Raw genomic sequence first — 13837 nt, forward strand, 5'->3', positions numbered from 1 at the left:
CTGCTCTACCACACTAAATCCCTGAGATGGCTGGGTGGAGTGGAGGGTTTGGGAGCTCTGCTTGGACAAATGGTTCGGAGGTAGCAGAGCAAATAAAACGGATTAAGAGGAGTCTTTTCACAGATACTTCAAAACTATTTTGGCGGTGAGCCATGAACACCCCCCCCCCCCCCCCTTCAAACACTCCGCCTCGATGGGAGGAAAAATCAGACACCCACAAAGAAATTTTCAGAGCATACAGACCTTGTCTTTGGGGGATCTCAGATGGAAAGATTGTGCATGTGCTGCGTTATGTGTCGATCAAAAATACTTTTTAACCTAGCAATCCATACATGACTCTATATGAAGCTATGACAGAGGTATCCACATATATTATAGGTGCATTATTGCTGCAGCCACTCCAAAGAAAAGATTTTTAAATATTGTATAGTCCTACATATTGTGAGGGTAAGGAGTCTTGTACGTCGGCTAATATTGCACATGGAAGTGCTCCAGAATTTAATCCAATAATACGACCACGCCATAAAGAAACAACAGAAGACCCTCAGCCTCATAACTCAGCCCATTAGTCCTCTTCCATTTTGCATTATGGGAAGAACGATAATATACATTTTCTGACTAACCAAGTGTTTTATGCCCTACCAATATGAAGCCACCGATGACATAAAATACTAAAAGCACATTTCTACAGCGCAGAATGACTCATGCACGTCCATATATAAGGACTGTCATTTTCATAACAGCACCCTGTTAAAGCCGTCTGACACTGATTGAACGCTTTCAGGTTTCTCACTGGAGTTTAAACAGTTTTTCTTCCGTACTATATAAGAAAAACACAGTTACTTTAAAGCATACTTTAAACCATTTGAACTCTAAAGTGCAACACAGCCACAGCCAGAACGCAGTGCATCAGTAGAAAGTAATATGAAGGAAATCCAAATGTCACCTCTTGGCTCTATCCAGCCAAAGGTTAGATTCTTGACTCCCTGCTGTCTCCTGTCATTAGGTTGCTTGGCAACGGGCTACAAGCTATAATTAGCTTAGCAAAATTAAGATTTCCATTTTGTTAACACAAAAACACTTATCTGAAAAGTGTCACATGTTCACTCAAAGAGATTCCAAAGGCATGCATTGAAATATGAGTGATTTTTTTTTTTTTTTTTTTTTGAAGACTTGGCATGCTTCGACTGTCGCCACTGAGTGAGATGTACAAGTGCAGCTGTTATAGCATACTTAATGAAAAATCATAAGATGGGGCATGATATCACCCTGTGAGCATCTGTCAAGTGTTATTCTCATATGTTCGTAGCATACTAATTTCAAAACGGTCTAACAGTCCCTCCATCCCTTCATCCTCTTCATTACGCCTGCATACCTGCAGGAAGGAAAAATTCCTCAAGGAGCTATAAAGCGTTTATTTCTCCCTACACTTCTTGAATGCATCCGCCCACACTTTTATAAAGTCACAGGGCAGTAGTTGGATGTTTTTATTCAACGTGCCTTTTTAAATCAATTCCAGCTCTGTCAGACCTGCGAGGAAACAAAGCAGGAACGTTCACACCGTCAATGCCGAGCCACTGAACCGCACTTCACCTTGCCTCCTGACTATGGTATAGCAAGTGCATCCACCCTTTGTTTATAATCTATCCTTCCATCATTCCATTTTCATCCCACAACTGCCACCCATCATGAAGCCAGACATCTAGTTATGACTTAAAACGGAGGGCAGCGATACCAGCTCCTGCTGACGTGTTAGCAGGCAGCGACGACAGGGTCACCAGGATCACTCAATTAGCAGGGGTGACAAAAGACCCAGCAGGATCCAGCCCAGCATCCCCCAACCCTGACAGAACATCAGCCTCCACAGGCAGGGCCCTGCCTGCTGCCTCCAACCTGTATCTTTTGTTAATTATTATAGATTTTAATGACCCCAGTGCTTTGCTGTTAAAGTTACTGGATATTTTAGTCAATATTCAGTATGTTTACATTCATGCCAAACAATCCTAAAGATGTTTCCCTCATGAATGGTCTTGTCAGCTCCCTAAATAGCATTTGGCTCATTGTATCAGAACAAAGGCTCCATCTAAATGCTGGAAAATGAAATGATCTGAGATTTAGCAGCTTTAAAAGCAAGTTTACGTACATTTATTGTAGTACAGAATTTTAAAACAGAAATTAAATATTTCTGCGGCCTCATCAGTGGATGAAAGTTTGCTCGGTTGTCATGGAGTTGGTAAAGTGGGGTGATCGAAAAATTACATTTATATACTACTTATTTGTTTTACCAAATATGATTGTAAGGCAAATGTAACTGCTGCCATTGTAGTGGTGTTGACGAGTTGGGTGTATGACTAGGTAGATGAGAAGGTTACAGAGGAGGAAGTGGGTATCCTCTCATATATATATATATTACAGTGGCTTGGTTGGTATACTGTAAACCACCAGAAAAAGAGGTGGGTATACCCCGTATAACCTCCACTACACTACTGGTTGTGTCGTGTTCTCCAGTTAAATAAAAGATACGTTCTTGACACTAGACACCAGGGTTATCATCCTGAATCATCCGTGTTGTTGGGTTTAGGTGACAAAAGCACTTTGGGTAAAGTTAAGGAAAGATTAAAGTCTCAGACAAGTCAAGCATCCTGAAACTACAGCTTGCTTAATAGTTTACGAATTTTGCTTGGAAAACCGAGGTGCTGCAGTGCAAGTGAGCTTTTTTGTAATGTACGTGTTAATACATTTCATGCTCTGTTGAGAAATCTGATGTTTAAATTTATCTGTTGGCTGAACGGGTCTCAAAATGCAATCAAAATGTTGTTATCTAATCCTGGTCTCAGTATTGTGCGATATCAGTCAGCTATGTGAAAACACTGGTATGACTGTCTCCTTTTTTTTTTTTAATTATATGTGTGTTTTTATGTCTTTTTTAAATGGACCCTGACTCTATCTATCTATCTATCTATCTATCTATCTATCTCTCATTTACAAGTTACAACAACATGAACAAGTCCCATTTCCTGATTTAAGTCGCAGTTAACTTTTTCAGCATTTAACCACAATCCACAATCTTTCACAACAAGTTCTGTGAGGGCCTCAACATAACCATGAAATATGGAAACCATTCTTTACTTGCCACAAGCAGACATTGTTGGGAAAAGGAATTAAACGTGTTGATATTGAACACCACATTCAGTATGAACATTTGTAAAAACCTTTCTGCATTATGTCGATTAAAAAAAATGTATTTGAGCATCGTTATGCTTCTTTCAAAATGTATTTACTGTAGCAAATATGTAGTATATTCTATGAGACAGGGTTGAGTAGGAAAGCTCTGGATACAGATAGGTAGATAGATCGATGAATATAGACAGCTAGATAGATTTTTTTTAAGATAATTTCTTTTGGATGTTTTGCCTCTACTGGATATGATAGTCTCTGTGAGAAAGGGGTTGAGAGAAGGGGGATGACCTGCAGCAAGGGGCTGCAGGCTGGACTCAAGCCCGCAGCTGCTGCGGCAAGGACATTGCCTTTATATATGGGATGCCTGTTATACCCATTGATCCACCAGGCGCCCAGGTTCTTGATCAGTTTTTACTCTTACATGAAGAACTGTTGCTGCAGCCAGTGATTATTATTCTACCTATTCTTTTCTCGATTAATCCATTAATAGTTTCATTCATAAAATGTCAATAAAAGGTGGATAAACTTCTTCAAATGTCTAGTTTCATCGAACTGACAGCCTAAAATGCAAAAATATTCAAACCATTATAACATGAAGCAGAGAAAAGGAGCAAATTCACACATTTGAGACGCTGGAAGCAATAAATGTTTGGGATTGTCCGCTTGATAAATGACAACTTGACCTTTTGAGAAGCTAATTTAAAAATTGTATTTAAAAAAAAAAACACATTGCAGATTATACCCATCATGACCAGAGCATGATGTCAGAACTGGATTACAGTGATAGACAAACATTTAATAAAAAGCCAGCAGTGGTCCAACATACAGGTCTAATCTTCAGGTGTATACATGTGGATTCAAAATCCTGCATGGATTCACCACAACACACAGATGTGCTCACGCTTTTGTTCAGGTATCCGCATGCACATACATCCTGTACGTATGTGTCTTTGTGTCTGTCTGTTCGTTAGTCTACTTTTTTCTCATCCTCTGTCTGTCAGTCTGTCAGGCCATCTGTGTGTATTTCCCCTCCGTGGCAACCTGCCTGCCTGCATTTCTCCCCCCCCCCCCCCTTACTGTCCTATTTGCAGCAAAATGACTCCTGTCTAGATCAGTGTTGGGATATTCCTCGCAGCAAAGAATACACATAACCCTGTGTGTGTTTAAGTGCGCTCCCTGTTGAACGGATGCTTTTGAGTTGAGGATGCCGCGAGTTGAAGGGATATTGCCGCAGATAGAGGTGTCAGCGAGAATGGCAGCATTGTTAATTAAAACATTCCCCTTGATGGGTCTCCACCTCAGCTACGATATGTAGGGCAGTAGTAACATGAAATAGATGCCTTTGATTGTAGAAGAATACACACACACACACACACACACACACACACACACGTCACACACGCGAGCACACACTCAAGAGTACTATACTGAAGCTGCGATGGAAATAAAAAGATTTAGAGACTTAAAAAATAAAACAACTCTCCTGAGTCTTTCAAAGGCTTTGTCTGTGAGAGAGTGTGTCTGTGAGAATGTGTCTGTGAAAGTGTGTGAGGAGGTTTGTGAAATCACGTGACCACTTGTGTGTGTATATGGTTCTAGGCAAGTCCTGAATCCAGTGGAGGGGTTTTGGGGAGGATGATAAGACTCTTTAAGCTTCCAGCGTCCTTGAAGTTCTTGTATTCCGTGCTTTCCCTCGGTGATCACTGTCACTCACTTCCATCCATTCAGGCAAAATTGATATTTCTTCTAGAACATTCAAACCAGTAATAACAACAACAACAACCAGGAGGGCAAAGAATGAGGAGTGGCAGCTGCCTGATGCTAAGGAAAACATATTGTTGGAGCCCATCATTTCACTTCTTTCCTGTCGTTTTCTCTCCTTTTCCAAGACGGGAGAAGCAGGAGTTGAAACACTGAAAACAAGACTTAGCTGACTGATTGACTGACTGAATAATGAAACAGGGATGTTACTGGAAAGCATAAAGAGCAACTGAGCTGCAGGAGAAGAAAACACTGTGCGAAAGTAGTACATTTTCATAGATGCACTCAGCATTGTATCTTTAAGTATGACGCATTTGACCTTGCAGATGTTTAAGACCCAAATGCAAGACAAACTGTAGGTCAAAGCAGTGCAACAGCTGGCACCACAGTTTACACAGGCCTCTACAGCTGCTCTCATTCAGCAGATAAATACACCCATCAGTGATGCAGCCAAATAAACACGCCAGAGACCAGTGAACTTTATGTCTCCATTCATTGCATTTGCATGGTGCAATTTAAATTCCGAGTTTGTTTTTCTTCTTGTTCTCCTCCTCCGAGCTCTCATCACGCACCAAGCAGGTACGGCGCGTTAACACTTCACTAATGGTTCCCTTTTGGTGCTCATTAATTGCCCAATGATTATCTTTACACTCTGCAAACAGTCACACGTCACCTTGTGTCACCACAGGGCCGACAAACTGGCCAATGAAAGGTTGGGGAGGAGTGGAGGCAGGCTGATAAAAGAAATACCTGTATCCAGCTGGTCACTAAAATAACTTGATAAAGCCAAGGACTAACAGCAGATGCCTAATGAGTGAGGAAGAGTAGAATGGCTGTGCTGTTAACACTTATGTCTCAAACCTTATCAAACCTAGAGACATTGTTTCAAACATACATGTAAATTTAGATTAAAGGAATAGTTCAACATTCTTGGAAATACAGAAGAAGATCAACATCACTCCCATGTCTGTGTGTTAATGGGACAGTTCACCCCCAAATCAAAAATACATATTTTTCCTCTTACCCATAGTTCTATATGTCAGTCTAGATAGTTTTGGTACGAGTGTTGGAGATATCAGCCATAGAGATGTCTGCCTTCTCTTCAATATAATGAAAATAGATGGCACTCAGCTTGTGAAAGAAAGTAGTTCCTACATGAAACTGCTCACAGCAAAGGTCTGTGGATTATCTTGAGTGACCAGGTAATGATTTCTGGAGAGAGACATTACTGTTGAGTTTTTCAAGTGCACTTTTGGTGCTTTGAGTATCACAAGCCGAGTGCCATCTAGTTCCACTATATTGAAGAGAAGGCAGACATCTCTACGGCCAGTGTCTCTCACAAGCCCCTTTTACACTGCCAGATTTCGGCGAATGTTGGGCCGTTTTGCCGGCAAGCTGCGAGCGTTTAGACACACAGAGCTGGATTGGCGAGTTGATCCGAGGTGCATGCCCAATTTTCCGCCTCGTAGGGTAGTCATATTGGCGGAACCTTTTTAGTTTAAACAGAACAAGGCGGCCTTCCGCCACGGGAGGGGCTGTTGATGACTTGTGGGAGGAGCTGTTGATGATGCCGCACGTGCGACCCATTGGCGGTGGATAAGCAGGAAACAGCTGATAGCAGGAATGAGCAGCTAGTAGCAAGAGGGAAACACAAACCTGACAGACACTGTAAAGATGAGCAACTGGGGAGACAAGCAATTGCGTGCCCTCCTTGTCCTCGCAAATGAAGAGGCCATTAACTGTCAGATGATGGGGACGGTGAACGACGGGCCGACTTGCAAGTGAATCGCCGAAGGACATTTTGTTACTTGCCCACGCCCCCTATTGCCTCGAAAAAGGCACATTCTGTATAGACAAAAGTAGGTAGGTGGCATTTTGCCGCACTCCCCGATTTTGCTTTTATACTACCAATGCTGAAAAAAGACTGATTGGGCTTTCCTGCAAATTTGCACAATTCCTGTTTAAAAAGGGCTATTGTATTGGAGAGAAGGCAAACATCTCTAAAGCCGATACTGCCAACACTCACAAAAATAATTAACTCTCACTCACACTAAAATAATTAATAAAATCAAAAATATCTACTTTTGATTTTGGGGTGAGCTGTCCCTTTAACCATGGAGCTAAACTGTGAGTCAATAAGCCAAACTTAGCATTAAGACTGGAAGCAACTTACTCAAGTTAAAAAGTATGCAGCGCCTGTAACCTCACTAATTAACACGTTGTTAAGTTAGTTTTTTTAAATCTGTAAAACAGAAATATAAAAACAACTAGTTGTGGTTTTATAGGAGTTGCAGGCTATAAGTATTTCTTGGCAACCAGCGAGCGGGCACAGTGAGTCCCTGGAGTCTTGTCAGAAAGCGACTAAGTGTATTTAGATCACAACCAAACTTGTCACCAGTCTTCACACAAATCTATTCATAAAACAAGAAGACTGAGAGATGAAGATATAACTTCCTTGGATTTCAAGTGAAACTGGGGTACATGTTTAAAAATTCATAATAGTCAAGCAGAATGTTTAAGTTAAAGGAGCAAGTCAAAGTAGAGCTCCGCCTGTGGAGGAGTGGTATGACAAAAGCAGGGGATAAGGCGGGGGTGTATGACACCTCTGTCTGTTGACTCTACACGTGTGTCGTGTTTAATTAGCTGTAATCCAATTGAGGGATACGGCTTCCTGTTAAGAGAGGTGCAAAGGGTTGAAATAAACAGCTTACAAGACTGTTAAACACTAAAGATGCAGCCTATAGCCTATAGGGAGACAAACCCCTGACCTTACTGACACACTGAGCCTCAGTCCACTCCTCAGGTGTGACCTGACCTCCAGGGGCTGCTTCATGTTTGTGCTGCTTTAGCTTTGTCAGATCTTTGAAAGAGTTTTCCTCATTATCAAAGCAGAGAGTGTAGGATGAGAGACACAGAGAGAAGGGAAAATGAAAGGATGAAGAACAAAGACAAAGGACATGTAGGTTCAGAATAAAGACAATTTTGTTCTTATAAAAACTGTCTCATCTCACTTTTATCATGACATCCACGTTTTCTTTTTTTTGGGGGGGAGGGTGGTTCAGGGGAGATCAAAACGTATGGCGAGCATGTGTTTCTAACTAGAAGCGCAGTGCACGCACAAAACGTGGTGTTATTAGGTCATTATGATAGTGATCTCTTTCTCTCATCAAAGCCTCTGTTTCAAAACCACCCATGAGCCAAAGGTGTCAGCTTGTAAAGACTCTCTCCAAAGCTCCTCCAATCAGGCTCAAATCCTCATCCAAGCCCCCTATTCTGCAGATAAATGAAATTCAGTATATACATGATTTAGAACAATTGGTCGGAGAGGAACAACAGTTGGTTGATGCAGAAGGCATGGGCTTTTTTGAGGAATAAATAAAGCTGAGTGGTCAAAAAAAAGACTGATTGGAACATGGCTGAAAACCATGGCAACAGACTCCTTAGTAAACAGTTTATGGAAGCCCAGTAGGAAACCCGGTGGTTGGGTAAAGACAGCCTTGTGCTAATCAGTGCATACCAACACCTCCAGCTCCCAAAACCTCCGTGAATTTCTCAGGAACAGATGTGTCAACTGTGCCGGCCCCGACGCTGTGCGGCTGCAGGGTCTGAGCCAATCAGAACTGTGTTACTCAAAGAGAATGGTCGCATAAATTACTGTGCGTGTGGATGCATGTGTGCGTAGTGGTGGACAAAATATTTTAATGTATTCAGACATCCTGTCAAAATCAAAAGTTTCTCTCTATCAGTTGAAACAAAAAAGGACAACTCTTGTGTGTTTTGCAGTCACTGAAGCAGCTCGAGTCCTTTCTTGTTTTTGTGCAGGTGCCACCTGGAGACAAAGAGGTCAAACCTGCACGAAATTTCAAAGGTCTGTCCAGTGTGCTCTGACATAACTGCTGAATTCAAACTCAAGAAACCTCCACTAAATATTACATTAGACTCCTGCAGAAAATTCCACATCAAGCGGCTTCTTTTCTGTCTGAAAAATCAGAAGAAGAGCAAATAGACAGGAACATGAGAGACACACTTAAAACTATAAGTTCAAAGAAGAATGTAAGAAGAAAAAAGCATCTTGACCTATCTGCCTATAGTGAGGAGCCATGTCGTTAAATATAATGCTGCAACTCTCTGCGCTGTGATCAATAAGCCAGCAGCAGAAAGACCGAAGCAATCTTACAGGGTACACTACACACACATCATCTAATCATCTTCAAAGTTTCGCAACCCAACACAAACCCTGAGACCAGCCCTGAATCAAAGACCATCGCTCTCCAACACAACACAGCGCACGTGTATCCACGTACGCACACACATATGCAGATGTGCACGCAGACATGCACTTACACACGCGCAGACACTCCTCCTTGAGCAATTTTTAGCCTCAGCTCCTCTCCCAACGTAACCCATAGTGTATAATTCACTCCTATCATCTATCAAAATAATCATCCGCTGGGGCAAACGGAGAGGCTTGGCAGCGAAGTGACACATCTGAGGTCAAGGGGAATCATCTTTCAGGGACTGCTCTGCGCTGCGGGTTGTTGCCAAGCTGCGGCGCTGGATGGTGAGGTGGCCGTGGCGACGGTGGACGGGAAAAGGAGGTGGGGGGAGGCATGGTGGGGGGTGGGGGGGTGCTGCCAGTGCAGATGCCCACAGACAGACCGCCTTGCCTGAGAGACACGAGAGCTGCCGGAGCCTCAGACAGCTCTCTCCATCACCCCCTCCAACTCCCCCTCCCCTCCCGTTGCCATCTGTGAAGCACACACACGCGCGCACACACATATAAAGAAAGACGGCACCACTAACTGAGAGGCCCAGGGACACTTAGCCACGTTAGCAGCCTCGCTAAGACCGCTGTGCTGGGTAACTGCTGACATGCTTTAAAAAGACTAAGAGAGAGTGAGAGTTAGTAAAGAGGGAGGGAGGGAGGCAGAGCTGCTGAGCCAGATGGTTGGTCTAAGCTAAGCTAAGCGCCGAAGAAGATTGAGATACCAGCCAGGTGAATTCTCCTCTCGATTTTTTTTGACAGGTGGGCAGAGAAGAGCCGTCTGGGGTTGACAGTGCTGCCATGTTTTCAATAAGCAGTGCTGTGTATGTATGTGTGTGCATGTGTGTGTGTGTGTGTGTGTCCTACCGTGTGGCATGTGCAGCCCGTGCTGCTGGTGCGACCGTTTTTTGTGTGTGAATATGTATGTGTGTCTGTTATTCTGTTTCTGCGTGTCCATATGGGAAGTATGTGTGTGTGTGTATGATCACATTTTATTTATTTTTCCATGCGTGTGTGTGCGTCTCGTGTATTTGGTAAGCCTCGGTGGTTCAGCCCTGCACTTGCATCAATTACAGCGGATGGTGTTGACAAGTGTAATGACAGAGTTAGGACCTCTAATAGGCCAGACTCTGTCACGGAGAGGAGCGGAAGCTACTGTTTTCAGCACTCCTCGCGTCTCCTTCTCTCCTCTCTGTGTGCTATTCTTACTTTTCCCTCTCGCCTTTCCCTCTCTTCCTGCTCTTATATCTACTTCTTTCTTTCCGCCTCATCTGTTGTCAGGTTAAAAAGGTCATAGAAGGTGTGAACAGAAGTGAAGAGGTGACTCAGTTTATCAGGATTCAACTTAAGGCTTGATGAGCTTCTCAAAGCTATAGTTTCATCATCATCAAGAATGAAGCCAAGGTTTTTTCTCTTTAAGTATTTCACTGCTGGAAAAATGGTCTTTTCACAAAACTGAGCTGTCTATGCAGTAGAGAGACACAAATGGTTTTGAAACTGGTGCTACATGGCAAGAGACAAAAGAGGAAAAGGGCTGTGGCATATGCTTTTGCCTAAGAGGTAGCAAACCTACAACTACCAGAATGCACTGCACTGCAATGGACCAATAAATGCTTCTAATGGTGAGTGACATAATGTGAGCCTGGCCGCTTTCACACAGTAAACAATATGGTGGCCAACTGATAACAAACGATCTTGGATGTCAGTTAAACAGTGAACTAAAATATGTTTCTGGAGACATTTTAAGTAAGAATATTTAGTATAGGCAAAACAGTGACAGCGTCTTGGTTCATATTTGATCATCACTGCCTATTTTTACCGTGTGATGGGAGTTTGGTCTCGGTCAGTACATTGACATGTAGCTTGAGAAAACCGAATTACTGGCTTAGTCCGACTGACACGGGACTGCTAAATACATGTAAACAGCTTAGTCCGACTGAAACTGGACTATCAGTGGCTCGACTAACACACCTAGATAATTCAATAGAAAATCAAACTATTGCAGCATGTATCCACTTAGTCCGACTGGAGTCGGATTCAGCGTTCTGCGCATGAACCACTTTTTCTTTCACAGGCTTTCACCTGGAAGAAGAAAGATATGGCGTAGCAGCAGTGCGGTAACTCCCAGTAAAACAAACAAACAAACACACACCATGGCGACCGAGAAGCAGAGGACGCACTTCTGGACGGACGAGGAAATTACATTCATGCTCCGACAGCTGAAGGAGCTAAACATATTGAAGTTAATGCATGGTAGCAAAACGCGACACACAGATTTATTTAAAAAACGTTTCTGAACAAGAACCAGAACTAGTTCAATAAGCACTATATCAAAAAGGACACAGCGCGCCTATTGAGGCGGAGTGAGATGTACTTGGTCAGAAATTAGATTTTCTCCTCTGCATGTATACTCAGACAAGACGAGAAGTCTGACTTGACTGATTAGCCGAGCTTTGCTTTTAGCTCCACTACTGCGTGCATGTAAACATCTTGAGTGAGTGAGAGAGAGCTTCTGCTTCTATACTTTTGTGTTTGTGGTGGAGGGCATGGAAATACGGATGTACAATCTGTAGTCTGGCGTTTCCACCGCAAACAGTACTTTTAAATGTTGGCGGTGTTGTTGTCACTCACTGCTCCATCCAGCACTCGCTGTATTTCCTCATTACTGGTGACACAGAGGTGCACCTTGCACCGTGTTCCTTTTTCCTCCGAGTGAGGATTCCATTGGTACCATCGCCGTACTGCTCGGTGGAAACGGGGCTTTACACATACTACCCACATTGTTATGGTACAAAGTTGGTTGACAATCACCAAAGTATTCCTTCAAAGTCCTGATCTGGAATCAGCCACATAGACTCATCCACAGTGTGGTTGAAGAGGCTCTGTCTGCAGGTTGTGGATTGGGGTTTTAGTAATTTCACTTTATGTTTTCGCACTGATGTTGAATCTCTTTGATGGCGGCGAAGGTAAAATGGAATATAATTTGGTAAAAGTATGAAATAGTCCCGTACTTTGATATATTATTCAATCAAAGAAGTACGCCATGACAACTGTTGCAGACAAAAAACAACAACAGTAAATACGGGTTAGCTTTTATCACAGATTTCTGAGTTTGGGACATCAAAGCTGGAGGTACTGTAACCCTTGACCCTTGATCAATTCCTGCACAGATTTCAAGATATCTTAAAATACTGCATCATTTAATCTCTTCTTATCTAACTGTGCACATGATGTTGAAACTTTGAGTTAAGATGGCTCGCTTTGAGCTGGATGAGCTCACAAACTTTGCAGTGAATCTTGTAGTAATCATCTGCCGTTAACATGAGGTATTATCAATACAGCTTGATTGTTTGAAAATGTATTTAAGAGCAGTCTTAATCGTCTAGCGGTGGGTAGCTACTGCATCGATCTGGGATGCCGAGTCAAATCTGCCGTTAATAATTAATGATTAGTCTGGGAGAGGCAAATGCATTTCGTGATCACTTCGGTGAACGGAGACAGTGCAGATTTGTTCACAGGATAAAAGTGCTCTTGCACAGATGAGCTGTGCAGACACACAAACTCGCACATAGACACACACACACATTTGTGCGCACACAGTTGCATCGGCTCTAATCTGTAATGCATCCAATATGTGGAGCTATTGGCCAGCGCTCCGCGAGGCACGGCTACATGGCACACAGAAACCTGCACGCTAGTCTCCATATATCTATCCAATCAGCATCTTGCCTGGCTCCGGTGCAAGTGGGCCAATCAGATGCCCCAGATGCAGCCCACACCCCGACCCCCCACGGAAACGCGCACATATCTACAGTAAACACACATGCACACACATCAATCCAGCTGTGATTCTTGGATATAATCCAAGTTGCCTGTCTGGTGGCGTCTTTGTGTGTGTGTGAAAGGGATGATCTTCTATCATACAAAAAAATCTCTTTATATCAGCCATCATTGTTGCCCACATACGCAAAACAAAGAGGAGGTGAATGCTGAAAAAGCTCAGGTCACTCTGCAAGATGGCAGAACAATAGGCGTACAACTTGTGAGAATTAGAGAACAAGAGAGAGACAGTAAGAGAGGGAGAGAAAACGTGACTGAGGGCTCCAGAAAAGCAGGCAGGCAGTCATTGAATCATTCTCACACACAGAGAGCTTTGGCCCAGATCAGCCAGAGAGATAAAGGAAGAGGATTACACTGGCTGAAAGACTTGGAAGTCTCCTCTGACTCTCTGCCACTTCTACAAAGTCACCTCTGACAATGGAACTATCTGCTAGCAGAGCGATGGATCAAAAACACACACAAGTACATTTGAGAGGTGCGCTGTGGAGCTGTGGAGGCTGTTTGAATGTCCCAAAGCAAACATAAAGAGTTACAGAATAGGCAGATGAGCAGAGTTGGCAGGGTTCACTGAGCATGTGCATGGAGAAATAAGGAAATCAGGGTGTCTACAGGTTTCAGACACCTAAATTTAGTGTTTTCTAAGACCTTTTAAAGATCATTTTAAACCAAATTTAAGACTGTTTTTAGGCAAATCAACTTTTTCCTTTCTCAAGCATTGCAGGTAAATATAAATGCAAGAAGCATATACTATGTGGTCCTATGCAGAGTTAGGTTTTATGTAGGAATTTGGTC

General features: G+C 42.9%; 1 long non-coding RNA gene across 1 annotated transcript in view; it reads right to left on the minus strand.

Annotated features, from left to right (window-relative positions):
• The window catches only part of LOC126388995 (uncharacterized), a 110814-nt gene that overhangs the window by 66669 nt on the left and 30308 nt on the right, over nt 1-13837 (minus strand). The window lies entirely within an intron of this gene.

Source organism: Epinephelus moara, chromosome 4 (assembly GCF_006386435.1).
Source record: "Epinephelus moara isolate mb chromosome 4, YSFRI_EMoa_1.0, whole genome shotgun sequence".
Lineage (NCBI taxonomy): Eukaryota > Metazoa > Chordata > Actinopteri > Perciformes > Serranidae > Epinephelus > Epinephelus moara.